The sequence below is a fragment of the Choloepus didactylus genome, chromosome 17 (genome assembly GCF_015220235.1).
Source record: "Choloepus didactylus isolate mChoDid1 chromosome 17, mChoDid1.pri, whole genome shotgun sequence".
NCBI lineage: Eukaryota > Metazoa > Chordata > Mammalia > Pilosa > Megalonychidae > Choloepus > Choloepus didactylus.
This window is the reverse complement of record NC_051323.1, coordinates 47,360,378-47,375,064: the sequence shown is the minus strand read 5'-3', so window position 1 is coordinate 47,375,064 and position 14,687 is coordinate 47,360,378. Positions and strand designations below refer to the sequence as shown.

Here is a 14,687-nt window from a genome sequence, read left to right as displayed (position 1 = left end):
AAAAAAAAAAAACACCTGGATGTCATTTTGATTGAGTTTGCATTGATGTATAGGTTAATTTGGTGGTAAACTGACATTACAATATTGAATGTTCCCATTTAGGAACATGGTATGTCTCTATTCAGTTAGGTCTTCTATGTCTTCAATAACATTTTGTTTATCTTCACATAGGTCTTACCTATTGTTGTTAGATTCATTCTTACTCCTGCAAATTTTGCTCCACCCCCACCCCCACATGGCCTTACACAGCACAAAAACCCTTATAGGATCTTGTTTAATATTTAATCATCCATTTATTTTTCCAACAAGTATTTGTTGAATACTTGCAAAGTATGTATCAGACTCTAAGGTAGCCATAAGGTAGCTCCTTTCCTGGGGACCTATTATACCCAGATCCAGAAGTTCTGAGCATACCTGTGGAGAAGTAAAACCTAGAGAGGGCACAAATGTTGGAGCAGGACTCACAGGTAATCAGAATGGATAAGAGCAACAGCATTGATAGAAGTGGGGAGAGACTGAAGCAAAGGAAGATGCAAGTAATCTGAAGCAAAGAGAATAGCAGTTATGATACTAGTGCTCAGTGTTCTCTATATAGTTCAGTAAATTGGGAAGTAGTCATCTGCTGGAAATGAGGAAGCAGGGTGATGTTTGGTGGAGAATATTTGTTGTGAGAAAAGTAAAAGCTTGTTTGACTAACTCAGAGGCCTGCATGAGTGTGATCACTGGTCAAAGTCAATGTGTAATTTTGTGACTTCAGAGTTAAATGCTATCAAACACTTCACAAACATTTGAGCAGGGGAGGAGAATGTGATCAGTGAGATTATACAGGCCTGAGGAGTAACATGTTAGGATTAGTGAGAAAGAGGGTCAAGAATAATAATTGTACTATTACTCTCTAGTACTTATAGACTTAGTGCTTATGATTTGCTCAGAGATAGCCTCACGCCCGTTTTAGAAACACAACCCAAAAGATTATCATTGACACTTAAAAGTGCCCACAGCTTCAGCACTAATGATAACCAAGACAAAAATACTGCATTCAGTTTCTGTGGGAAAAAAAATGCCAGGTACAATGTTAGATGCTTGACCTGTTTTCAAGGAGTTTATATCTAAAAGATTTACTTTCTTGGACCATTTCTTAATATCATTTCCTCAGAGGTACACAATTCAAATCTATAATAGCTTTCTGTAAGCATTCTAGTTGAATGAATCCAGGGAAATGCTATGAATTCCCAGATGCTTTTTTTTTTTTTTTTTTGAAATACAGATGAGTTATAATGACAAAAGTAATGAGGCTTATTGAAAGACTCTTTTTTAAAATTATTGCTCTATATATAAATTTAGTATATGAATAATGCTTGAAGATAAATTAACATTAAGAAGGATATACCATAATATAAATTACTTTAACATTTACCAAAGAGAACATTTATTAAAGAAAATACCATTACATAACAATAATGAAGCTAATAATTTCATATGGAAATAATACTGTATTAATTTGATGTATTCATACTTACAGTGAACATGATATTTTAAATTTTGCTGTCACATAATTATGCTGCTACTTTATGAAATGTTATAATGTCACCTAGAAAAACCCGTCTTTGAGTGTAGATCTGTGATCTTCAGCTTTGGGTGCAGATTGTAATGTGTCACTGAGGTATTTTTAAGTGAAGAGGTGGGAATAACTCCTGGCTGAGTCATAAAGCTGAGGAATTCTTTCTCTCCCAATCCTCTGCCTGGAGGAAAGCTCTCTAGGACAGCACTGGCCTTTCGTAAAGAATTGAAATAACTTCCTAATTGGGTGTGGTGTTAGTGTCAGATATCTTAAAGTTGGGAGTCATGGTCTTTATAGTTGTTGCCTTCAAAAAAGCACTCAAAGGGAAAATGAGAGCTAGAAAGATTTGAAGACCAAATGTACTAGCAAGCAAACAGTAGTATTAAGGACTGTGAATGATCATTTGATACAGGCCTCTTAACTCTGACTCGAATAGTTCTCTTGTAGATAAAGAAGTATGTTTTTATAAGAAAGATGAACACACATTAAAGCAACTGATTAAAAGTTAAAGAGTTGACTCAGTGCATTGGAATAAATATTGCCTCAAAGTTTACTCAGTTGTGAAAATGAAACCAAAATATAAAGCTACATTTTTGATTGAAGTTTGCTAACACTTCAGGAAATAGGTTGAAGTGACAGTGGGATCATAATATGAAAAAGCATACCTATTTCTTGCCGTAATATTTTACAGCTGTCACTGGCAGTGTGTTTTCTTAAACTGATATCAGCTACTATTTATACACTTAAAATTTATGGTCAGATTAGGGTGGAAGGTTGTAGTAACCACATATATAAAATAGTGTAATAATGTTCTATTCTTTTTGGAACAAATTTGTTACATGAAATGTCAGATGAGTCATTTTGCTCATGTCAGATATTTGAAAGCAATGGAAAGATGCCAGTGCGGAAGCCCAGTAATTCATGCACTGGTGTAATGGAGCAAATGAAATGCAAAGCTCTTATTCAGGTCCAATTTCAGCACCAAACACTTACCTGTCAGTCAGCAAAATTGTCCCTGAATAAAAATGAACCCCATCTGAGAGGCAAAGCATTTTAATATACATCACATTCTTTGACTCTATTGCGAGGTAGAAGCTGCATGGAAAGAAAGAGAATGCTGCTGAAAGACATTTAACGGCAACCCCTGAGCATGCTGAAAATCTTGCTCGCACTGCTGCCCATGAAAGATTTTTGTTTTGTCCTTTCTCTCTGAGCTATTGACAAACTCTTTACCATTGCCCCCTTCCTCCCCTCTATATCTCTTATCTACATGGAACGGTGACTGATTTATCCCAGACAGTGAGGGATTTGGCTACTCAGGGATGTGGAGACCGGGTAACTTTATTGCTGTCTGGGTGCAGCTAGGGGATGTGTTTATGGAAGTGACAATTAAAAATGTGCATTGCACAAATAGAAAGTCAGACATACCCTTGTAGAAATGTTTATTATGGTTCAAGGGACTGCCATTCTTTTGAAAAGCCCTTCATTTGGAATCACTCCCCAGTTTTTCTATATGAGCAGGTATCTTACAGAAATGAGGTGCCCTACTTTTTTTTTTTAGACCCGGTTCCTTGTGGTTTTTAAAAAGCAAATGGGAAAGTTAAGGATTTGTGTGCTTGAGTGCCCACGCACCCAGGGCTTCTTGTATCCTTCCTTTAGGAGTCATGATTTCTTCTACCTTTGAAATGTCTGTTTTCCATTTCTGTGTTTTAGACTCTAAGTGCTTATAGGAACCCAAGCAGCTATTGAAAACCAGTAATGACTAGTTCTTCTAAATGTTAATGAATGAGAATGAACTAGCAATCAGAGCTCAAAAATAAAATAAAGTGTACTGTATTAGAAACGATAATAATTAAATCAAGCCAAGGTGCCCAATACTTATGGCTGCACTAATGCTTGAAAAATTATGAGTACAGAGAAAATTTATATAAATCTTTCAGTGATGTATGTATAAAAAAAAGAAAGGAAAAACCTTGGTCACAGGACTGAATTTATTTTAATCCCCTGGTTCAAGTGGTCTTAGAAATAATCATACTTGTATCAATCTATATTGCATGACTTTCATAAGATGTGAAAATAGTGCTTTTCACTAAATTGTCACTTATTGTTCATTTAGGGCCACTAACATAGAAAAATTTCTCAGCTACAGTGTCAAAAGAATAGGGACAATTTGATGTTTTCTTTTGATGCTGTTTGTTGATATCTAGACCGCTGTAGCTTGATTGCCTAACATTAAACCTATAATAACAGTGCAATCATAGCAGTATCATCATGAATGTTGTTACAATAGAAACAACATTTACACGGCTTCAGAATGGTAATTATCAAACTTTTTGTCATGAAGTGCTTATTTGCTATCATTGATCTGCCCGGGTCAGTTGTTAGCTCTTCTCATCTGAGGTGTATTGATTGTATAATCAGTAGATAGAGGCTGTGGGCAGAAGAAACAGTGTTGTTGGGCAAATTATTGGCTGCTTGCCTGTTGACCTGGACCCTGCTGGTTGTACCTTAGACACTTGTGGGATTATTACTTATTTCAGTGACCCTACTTTATGACTGAGCACTTTGTATTATTATAAAAGATAAATGCCATCCTACTTGCTGTGGTTGTGGTTGACTACGTAAGTGTCAGAATATAGCTAATCTGAAAACTAGGCAGTGCGAGTATGTTTCAGATGCGATTAAAAGAAGTTTTCAGAAACTTTTTCTAGGTTTGACTCTACACATGAATATAATAATAAAAAGCCTATTGTAGCTAGTTGATAATAATGGGATCTTACATGTGTATAGATCTTTATTACATACAATGGGTAGTCACAAGAAGTCAGTTAAGATGGTAGGACCAATAGTATTCTTTTACTGATAAGAACATAGAGGCCTAGATTAAGCTAAAGAAAGGCCTAAAATCACAGGAGCCCACAGAGCTAGGAATTAAATCAACTTCCTCTGAATATAAGTCGTACTCTTATCATGTTCTATTGCTCTACCTTATTAGGTTTCCTGACCTACCCATTCATATGTATGTATTGAAAGATCTGAGGCTTCATCCATCTAGGAAGAGGCTATCTGAACATTTCAAAGGCCACGGTCTAACATGGGACTATTTTTAAAGACGAAATTATTTTATTCAAAGATTGTCCATAGAGCTTTGTGAAATCTATAGATGGTGACTATTGTTTAAAAATCTAAATGTTTTTAGTGGCAAGTTCCACTTCTGTGGGTAAACTCTTCAAAGTTGTTTCTTTTGCCGTTTGTTATTTTCCTTGGTCTTGTTTTCTCTCGCACTTGAGGGTCATTCCACCCAGGATAGGAAACTACGGCATGGCGTCATAACCCAATATCTGGACCAGGCCTTTCTGGCCCTGCATGGAAGCACGGAAGGAAAGTCTTTAGCTTATTTTGATATTCAAGTCATCCCACAGATATGTTTCTTTTCTGTCTGAAAAGAAAAGGGTGAATTTAGAGAGTATACCTTACTAACAGTGCAATGCCGTAAAAATATTAACATGTTAGAACTGATGGTTCAGATCTCCAAATAGCAGTATAGATGAAAGGACACTTACACAAAGTTCTACATCTCCAAGTCCCCTGAGCTGTGTCTGGTAAGCAGTCTCACTCTTTCTTTCTGAGCTTGTAGAGGCCAGTCGTTAAACCTGCTCACTGTATTTTAAAGGCATACACACAGCAGGTAGTTTTATAAGCAAGGCCAATGGTCCCACATTCCTTTTTGGTCTTTAATTTTGCAATGCTTAAATTTTGGGCATTGCTTTTTTTCCTTCTTGAAAAATATTTTCTATTTTTACTTTTAAAAAACCAAATATGGCATATAGGGAAGAAATATATACCTATTGCAAACTATATACTACAGTTTGTAGTATTTCAACATTCTTTCATAAACAGTAACAAATGTACTATACCAACACTACGAGTCAACAATTGAGGGGGGTTGGTTAGGGATATGGGAGGATTCGAGTTTCCTTTTCTTTTTCTTTTTGCTTTTTTTTTTTCCATCTTTCATTTTATTTCTTGTCTGGAGTAATGAAAAGTTTCTAAAAATTGAACAAAAATTAAGTGTGGTGATAGATGCACAGCTGTATGAGGGTACCAGGGGCAACTGATTGTACACTTTGGATCTTTGGTTAATTGTACGGTATCTGAACAATCCTAATTGAAAAAAAAAAAAAGAAGAAAAAAAAAAAAACAAATATGTGCCCTTTTACCCACATGTTTCAGGAGAGAATCGATGAAGTACATGAACGTTACATGCGGAGGTAACTTGGAGTTGAGTTATTTATAGTTTATTTTTCTATGTGTTCCAAAGAAAACACCCGTTTGAACACATCTTTAAAGTAGGTAAGAATTAGATAAGACTCCTCACCTAAACTTGGCAAATAGCTTTAAGTAAATAAATAAATAAATAACTCCTAGCTTCTGAAATTTCAAGGCTTTCAAGAGAAGTCTAAATTTGTGTGCATATTCCTTTCCTTTGTCTTATGTCTGCTGAAATAAACACTGAGCACCAGAGTAGTTTTCTTTTTTTTTTTTAATGGTTATCTTTTTAGAATTCTAATTGTCCTGACCCCCCCCCCAAAAAAAGACTAAAATACATATAATACTTTCCTATTTCTTATTTATGTACTTATCCTATAATACATTAGATATTCATGTCTGACCTATTCTAATATTTCTTGCATTGTTTAATACTATGCTTTGTGTACAGAAGGAACTTAACATTCATTGAAATGGACTTGACATTCAACAAGTATTGAGTGCCTACTACATTTGGGAAGCAACAGATACAGCAGAGTGAACAAGACACATGTAGTCCATGCTCTCCAAGAGCTCATAATGGAGAACCGGTGAGATGTTAAGCAACTAATTACATAATTAATTATTTAATGCAGTTATCACTTTGATATTGTATGCCTAAACAAAATTCAAGACACTAGAGATTTTTTTACAATAAGAAATCAGATCAATTTTATGTTCCTCCAGGACAGGGACCTTCTAAAATCAATGAGGTTTAATTTACATAAAATATACACATTATAAGTGAATATTTCAATGAATTTGGTCAAGTGTAGACAACCACATAATCATCTCAACTAAGATATAGAACATTTGCATTACCAAAAAAGATTCCTTTGTACCTTTTCCCAGTTAATTCCCAGCCCCCTACCCCTAGCCCCAGGCAACTACAGATATTTCTATCACTACAGATTAGATTTGTCTTTTCTAGAGTTTCAGATAAATGAAATCATATCGTGTATACCCTTTATGTCTAGCTTCTTTTGCTCATCCTAATGTTTTTGAGATTCATTCATGTTGTATACATTAGTAGAAGTTTTCCTTTTTATTGCCGATTAGTATTCCATTGTATGGCTGTACCACAATCTGTTTATTCATTTATCTGTTGATTGACAATTGAGGTTTTTCTAGTTTGGGGCAATTATGAATAAAGTGATGAACATCAATGTACAAGTCTTTATATGGTCATATATTTTCTCATGGGAAAATATGTCGAATTGCTGGATTATATGGTAAATATGTGTTTAACTTTGGAAAACAGTTTGGCAGTTTCTTATAAATTAGTTGAATCATTTTATATTGTTACCAACAGTGCACAATGGTACTAATTCCTGTACAATTCTGCTAACACTTAGTATTAGATGTATAGCAGTATCTCAGTATGGCTGGAGGTGGAGGTTAGGGAAATTATACTACAAACTCTCTTCCTTTTCCCTGCAAAAACAATCTTCTTAAACTGTTTTCATTCCACTACTCCTGCAGGTATAGTATATGCAGACCCAGAAGATATGGTATGTTTTGGGATATGTAAGGAGTTTTGTGGGAAAGGGAGAAGAGAGATAGAAGGAGAAGGAAAGAGACTGGGAAAGAGAGAGCAGGTAGGGAGAGGTGTGGAAGTAGGCTACAGTTACAATTGTGAAGATTTGGGTGGTATTCTATGATTGGACATCAAAGGCAATGAAGTTTTTAATCGGGAGGGTCAAATCAGATTTGTTTTAGAAAGATGATTCTGACAAACGTATGGTTATTTGTATGAGTGCTGGTAATATCATAACCCTTGTGGCTCTGGGCCCAACATTAGCTTTTTCTCTCCTCTATTCATTACAAATTTCACTAGCTCAATAACTTCATCTGTCACTGGGTTAATGGCTTGGAAAGCTCCAGCCTTCAACTCTCAATTATATATTCCTAACCACCTGCTTGCATATTCTCTTAGATGCCCTACCTTTACTTCAAACCCAAATTATTAAAAAGGAAAACACCCAAAGTCATCATCTTTGTTCATCCACATTAAACTCTATTTCCATCACCCTTTATCCAGTGCCTATACTAGAAACCTTGAGATTACTTTGACTTTTATCATCTTTGTCTAATTTTTCATGAAGTTTGGTATTTTTCTTTTAAGAATGTCTCTAGGATTTAGTTCCTTTTCCTTCTCACTATCACATTCTCGTCATCTTAACCTGCATTTCTGTACCATTACTTTGATTTTTCTCTTAAACTTCAGTCACTTCCCTTAATTTTCTGTACTCTTGTCAGGTAAATCTTTTGACATATCATTTTCTCCCTGTCACTCCTTTGAAGGGAAAAGAATCTAGCCCTTACCGAGGCTACCTGGTAGATACTTCCATACATATCTCATTTAATTCTGTAAAGTAAGTCTCATTAACCCCATTCTCATGGTCAGCAAAAACTAAGGCTCCCAAAGTAATAGAACTACAATTTGTTTCTAGTTCTGTGATTCCAAATCCAATCTTCTCTTTGTTCTCCTTTGCAAAAACCTAGAGTAGGTCCCTTTAACCAACATAGGCATACGTCATTTTATTACTTTTAGCTTTATTGTGCTTTGCACATACTGTTTCTTTACAAATAGAAGATTTGCAGCAAATCTGCACTGAGCAAGTCTCGGCACCATTTTTCAAACAGCATGTCCACATTTCATGACTCTGTGTCACGTTTTAGTAATTCTCACAATATTTTATCATATTTGTGATAGTGATCTGTAAGCAGTGATCTTTGTAATTTTGTAACTGTTTGGGATGCCATGAACCATGCCCATACAAGATGGCAAATTTAATTGATAAATGTTGTGTGCGTTCTGTCTGCTCCACTGACAGGCCGTTCCCCATCTCTCTCCCGCTTCTCAGGCTCCCCTATTCCCTGACATACAATAATATTGAAATTAGACCAATTATTAATATATAATCAATATAATATAATGTTGAAATTAGGCCTCTAAGTGGTCAAGTGAAAGAGGAAGCATTGCACATCTCTCACTTTAAATCAAAAGCTAGAAATGATTAAACTTAGTGAGGAAAGCATATCGAAAGCCGAGGTAAGTCGAAAGGTATGTCTCTTATGCCAGTTAGCCAAGTTGTGAATGCAAAGGAAAACTTATTGAAGAAAATTAAGTGCTACTCCAGTGAACAGATGAATGATGAGAAAGCAAAACAGCCTGATTGCTGATATAGAAAAAGTTTTAATGGTCTGGATAGAAGATCAAACTGGCCACAACATTCCCTTAAGCCAAAGCCTAATCCAGAGCAAGAACCTAACTCTCTTCAATTCTGTGAAGTCGAAGAGAGATGATGAAGCTGCAGAAGAAAAGTTTGAAGCTAGCAAAGCTTGTTTAATGAGGTTTAAGGAAAGAAGCCTTCTCTATAACATAAAAGTGCAAGTGAAGCAGCAAGTGCTGATGAAGAAGCTACAGCATGTTATCCAGAAGATCTAGCTAAGATAATTAATGAAGGATGGCTACACCAAATAACAGATTTTCAATGTAGATGAAAGAGCCTTCTATCAGAAGAAGATGGCATCTAGGATTTTCATAGCTAGAGAGAACTCAATGCCCGACTTCAAAGGATAGGCTGATTCTCTTGTTAGAAGCTAATGCATCTGGTGACTTTAAGTTGAAGCTAATGCTCATTGACAATTCTGAAAATCCTAGGGCCCTTAAGAATTATGCTAAATCTATTCTGTCTGTGCACTATAAATGCAACAACAAAGACTGGATGACAGCACATCTGTTTACAATATGGGTTACTGAATATTTTAAGCCTGCTGCTGAGACCTACTATTCAGAAAAAAATTCCTTTCAAAATATTACTGGTCACTGACAATGCACCTGGTCACCCAAGAGCGCTGAAGGAGATGTACAACGAGATTAATGTTTTCATGACTGCTGATACAGCATCCATTGTGTAGCCCATGGATCAAGGAGTCATTTTGACTTTCAAGCCCTATTGTTTAGGAAATACATTTCATGAAGCTATAGCTGCCTTAGGGAGTGATTCCTCTGATAGATCTGGGTAAAGTAAATTGAAAACTTTCTGGAAAAGATTAACCATTCTAGATGCCATTAAGAACATTCATGATTCATAGGAGGAAGTCAAAATGTTAACATTAACAGGAGTTCAGAAGAAGTTTATTCCAACCTTCCTGGATGACTTTGAGGGGTTTAAGACTTCAGTGGAAGAAGTAGCTGCAGATGTGACTGAATTGCTGCAATCTCATAATAAAACTTTAACAGATGAGGAGTTGCTTCTTGTGGATGAGCCAAGAAAGTGGTTTCTTAAGATGGAATCTACTCCTAGTGAAGATGCTATGAACATTCCTGAAATGACAACAAAGGATTTAAGATATTGCATGAACATAGTTGATAAAGCAGTTTGGCAGAGTTTGAGAGGATTAACTCCAATTTTGAAAGAAGTTCTACAGTGGGTAAAATGCTGTCAAACAGCATTGTCAAACAACATCACATGCTACAGAGAAATCTTTTGTGAAAGGAAGAGCCAATTGATGCAGCAAACTTCATTGTTGTCTTATTTGAAGAAATTGCCCATTGCCATCTCAATCTTTGGCAACCACCAACATCAAGGCAAGACCTTCCACCAGCAAAAAATTATGACTTGTTGAAGGCTCAGATGATGGTTAGCGTCTGTTTAGTGATAAAGTTTATACCTTAATTTAAAAACTATTCTTTGGACACAATGCTATTGCACACTTAATAGACTACAGTATAGTATAAATATAACTTTTATATGCACTGGGAAGCAAAAATTCATGTCACTTGCTTTATTGCGATATTCATTTTATTTCAGTGGTCTGGAACTGAGCCACAATATCTCTGAAGTATGCCTGTAACATTCAGTCTCAACATTTCTGGTCTTCAAAGTCCTACAGAATCTGCTTCCCTCCCCCAAGCCATGCCGTTCTACTCCCATCCTATTCCAAAGCTAAACTCCTATATTTCTAAGTGTTCTGAAATAAGTCCCATCTCTTCTGGTCAGGCCTGTTATCTCAAAGACTCGGACATGCTGCAAGATAAATGTTGTCCCTGTGTCTTTTCATATGGTATTTCTCCCCTAGAATTGCCTCATTTCTGCCTAGACAACATTTAAGCATCTCTTACTCTGTCCCAAACTGAAGTTGGATCAAACAATTTTATAGGACCTCACCAATCATTCTATTTGGAGATAAAATTGAAAAATACATTTTTAAAAGCAGAAAGGAGACTATTTCTGGCAAATGAAATTTAGCCCTGGTTTTTAGTTTGGTGAAATTAATAGTCAAAAAATACAATATTAATCACAGGGTTAAAATTTAGAAAATTTCGTTTTACAATAAAAACTAAGGAGAACATAGACCATTGTCTTAATTCAAATTCCTGTCTGTCAAATTCCTGCCTTACTGAATGGGCTATGTAGGTAGGTGTTGGTGACCCAAGTGTATTACAGGAACAAGCTACACCATAAAGTATGAATAGGAATAGACTATTCCCAGAGAAATAAGGAAAAGGAAAATAAACTTCCTCTTCACCTAATCTATATTGGCTTCAAGAGAACAGCAGAAAAAAGTTTGTGGAGAAGAGAGTTGTCCTGTAACACTTTATTAACACTTTCCTAATTCCTTGTTCTTACCCTTTGAGTAAATTCACTGTAAGAAGTCATTGAGATTCCTGTGTTTTTTAAAGGAAGAATTTCAGAACCCAAGTAACAACTCTTCAGACTACACAGCATTATCTAATTAGAAACTCAGATATGCATAAGGAAAAGATATTTGGGTTGAAGGGTCAGGACAAATGAGAACATGAAATTAAAGAGAAGATAGCTGAGATTGACCATATCTAAGGAAACATTTTTTCATGGGAAAATTTTTAATGAGCCTCCTAAAAGTTGGGCAGGAATCTCTAGTGTATTCATGTTTATATAACTCCAGAAAGAACCTTTAATTATGCAGGGACAAGAATGCCACTTTATAGAGAGAGGCACAATGACAGCAAAAATCTTTGCAACGAATCATCTCTCCCATACCAAACGTAAGATCTTTGAGGGATGAGAACGTGTCTAACTCATTTTTCTCTCTCAGTACCTAGAGCCTTGTCTGATGTATAGTAGACCCTCAGTGTGGTAAAACAGTATAGTGAATAAGAGCTTAGGCTTTGCAATAAGACAAGAATTTAAGTCCCTGCTCTGCTATTAACCAGCTTTGTTACCTGTTATGTAATTACTTTAAACCTCAATTTCCTTTCTATATAATTGAGATAATTATATTCTCTTACCTCAGAAGGTTATTGTAAGGATTAAAAGAGCTAATGGATATAAGGAATTTAGCAAAATTCTTGACACAAATTCATTCCCTAATGTTAGCTATAATTATTTCTATTGGTAGTTCATGAAGTCTTTAGTTAAGCCGACCTCAGATAATTGCTTTAAGTATCCTCAGTGATGTTTATATCTTACTTGAATATTTTGTAAACTACGTAACCTCACCCAGTGAGATTATAGATTGAAATGCCGCTTCTTAACTTATTGCCCATATGGTAAATGGAAGTAGTAGTATTTTTGTTTGTGTGCTGTAGAATGTATTAGGAATCTGAGATACTATCTTTTATTCATCTTGTGAATACTGTTGGCCCACATCAAAATCATTTTTATCCTCAAATGAGATTCTGTTTTAAAGATAAGTCCTACGTATGGAAACACTCTCACTGATAATTTATGGATAATGTTAAATGCTCTGTAAGTTATTGAGAAGAATGCTAAACTAAATGTGAAATTAAATTAAAATCAACCTGATACTGGCATTATGGGGATACTTATGAACTACAACAATTTTTAGAATTCAACTTCAAATCAACAAATTTACGAATGTCTACTATACATGAAGCATAGTATTCCATTTTATAAGGCAATTGAAGATAAGGAAGATGGAGTTCCTTCCCGGGAGACCGTGTGATCTAAAAAAGGAAATTGGGTACATGCGTGAAACAACTAGAGGAGAAAAAAAAAAAAGTAAAAAGGCTTGTTAACTAAAACTGAGCAGTTCTAGTGCCCAGGTTTTTAAAAAGGGGAGTAAATTATACCTACTATAAGCCAGTTAGGTTAATTTTGATACCTTCAAAGATTCTGTGCTACTTGAAGTCATCGAATGATAGTCACTGCATAGGAAAGCATGAGGCACTGAGTAGTCAGTATTTTAGGAAGCAGGACATATAATTTATCTGAACTTCGGTAAGGCTTTTGATTCAGTAACACATGACATTTTAGCACTAACTCAAAGAATGTGGTCCAGTCCAGACCATATTATTGTAGGAAGGGGCCTTTTTCACGTATGGGGCACATTTGAAAAGAGCCTGTCAAGGGCTCATTAACATTTGACTCTTGTTCTATAAATGCATATTCTAACCCTAGAGTTACTCTGAGTTTCAACTTGTGTCATGGATAATTGAAAATAAACTCATATGTTGACACAGAAAAGCCTTAATACAAATACTTTGAAGATTGTTATAAGTTAAGTGAAGTGATCTTAAACCTTAAAAATGAATGGCAATCAAGAACAGTATGAAAGGTACAAGATGGTATCAAAGGCACAAGATGGCAGCAGCCTGGCTATAAATATGACAAAGACTTGGGAGTCATAGTGGAACTCAATCTATGTATCACTGAGCAATTTTGTTATTATTTATAAGCAACACCTAATATTAGGGCATGTAATGGTTTTAAACACAACTCTGACTATTCTAATTTTACACTGCAGGGAAGCTAGAGAGTTCAGAGAAAAGCATTCTAAATATGTAAGAAGATGAATAGATGTTTCTTTAAAGTTCAAACTAGAGGGGAGAGTCCCCTCTTCAAATTGTATAGACGTGTCATTTCATAGTCATTTACTGAGTAGGAGCTTATGTCAGATTGTCATAAGTTTACTGAGCAACTGTTCTGGTTTATAAATTTTTACATAGAAAATAAAGCAAATGTGCATAAATGCAGCAAGAGTTTGGTTTGGCAAAGCAGGAATTATTTTATTATTGAGTTCATTAAACACTGAAACATGTCATCAAAGAGATTCTGCAATATTTTTTCTTGAAAGCAGTTTGAAAACAGTTTAAATAGTTGTTGAATGCTTTGGTTTAATCCAGTGATTCCCAAACTTGACAGAATGTGAGGAGTGCCTGGGTAGAATTTTTTTTTTTTTTAACAGCTTCAGTAAGGAATAATTGACCTAATATAAGTTCCACATATTTCAAGTCTGCAATTTGATAATTCTTGACATATGTATATGCCTTTGAAACAATCCAGATAATAAGCATGTTTATCACTTTCAAAAGTTTCCTTATGCCCTTTATAAACATTCCTCCCACCCTTCCCTAGGTAACGATTTTCTGCTTTCTGATACTATAGATTAGTTGCATTTTCTAGAATTTTATGTAAACAGAATCAAGCAGTTTTTACTCTTTTTTCATTTGACTTCTTTCATTAGGCATAATTATTTGAGCTCCTCCATGTTGTAGTGTGTTTCAGTAGTTCGTTTCTTTTTCATCGTTGAGTAGTACTCCATTGTATGGATATATACCGTTTGTTTATCCATTTACCTGTTGGTAGATATTTAGGTTGTTTCCAGTCTTTTTATTCCAAAACCTGTTGTGTGAACACTTATGTATAAGCCTTCATATAGACATATGCTTTCACTTCTCTAGGGTAAATATCTGGAAATGGAATAGCTGGATGATATGGTAATAAATGTTTAACTTCCTATGAAACTGCCAATCTGTTTTCCAAATTGGTTGTTTCATTTTACATTCCCATCTACAGTATAGGAA

General features: G+C 35.3%; 1 protein-coding gene and 1 long non-coding RNA gene across 3 annotated transcripts in view; both read left to right on the top strand.

Moving 5' to 3' along the window:
* Nucleotides 1-6,293, top strand: part of LOC119512541 — a 205,304-nt gene extending 199,011 nt beyond the window's left edge. Inside the window, exon 4 of the long non-coding RNA XR_005212402.1 lies at nucleotides 6,282-6,293. This is a non-coding gene — a long non-coding RNA (uncharacterized LOC119512541). The remainder of the gene's footprint in view (nucleotides 1-6,281) is intronic.
* The window catches only part of CAMKMT (calmodulin-lysine N-methyltransferase), a 499,328-nt gene that overhangs the window by 250,576 nt on the left and 234,065 nt on the right, over nucleotides 1-14,687 (top strand). The window lies entirely within an intron of this gene.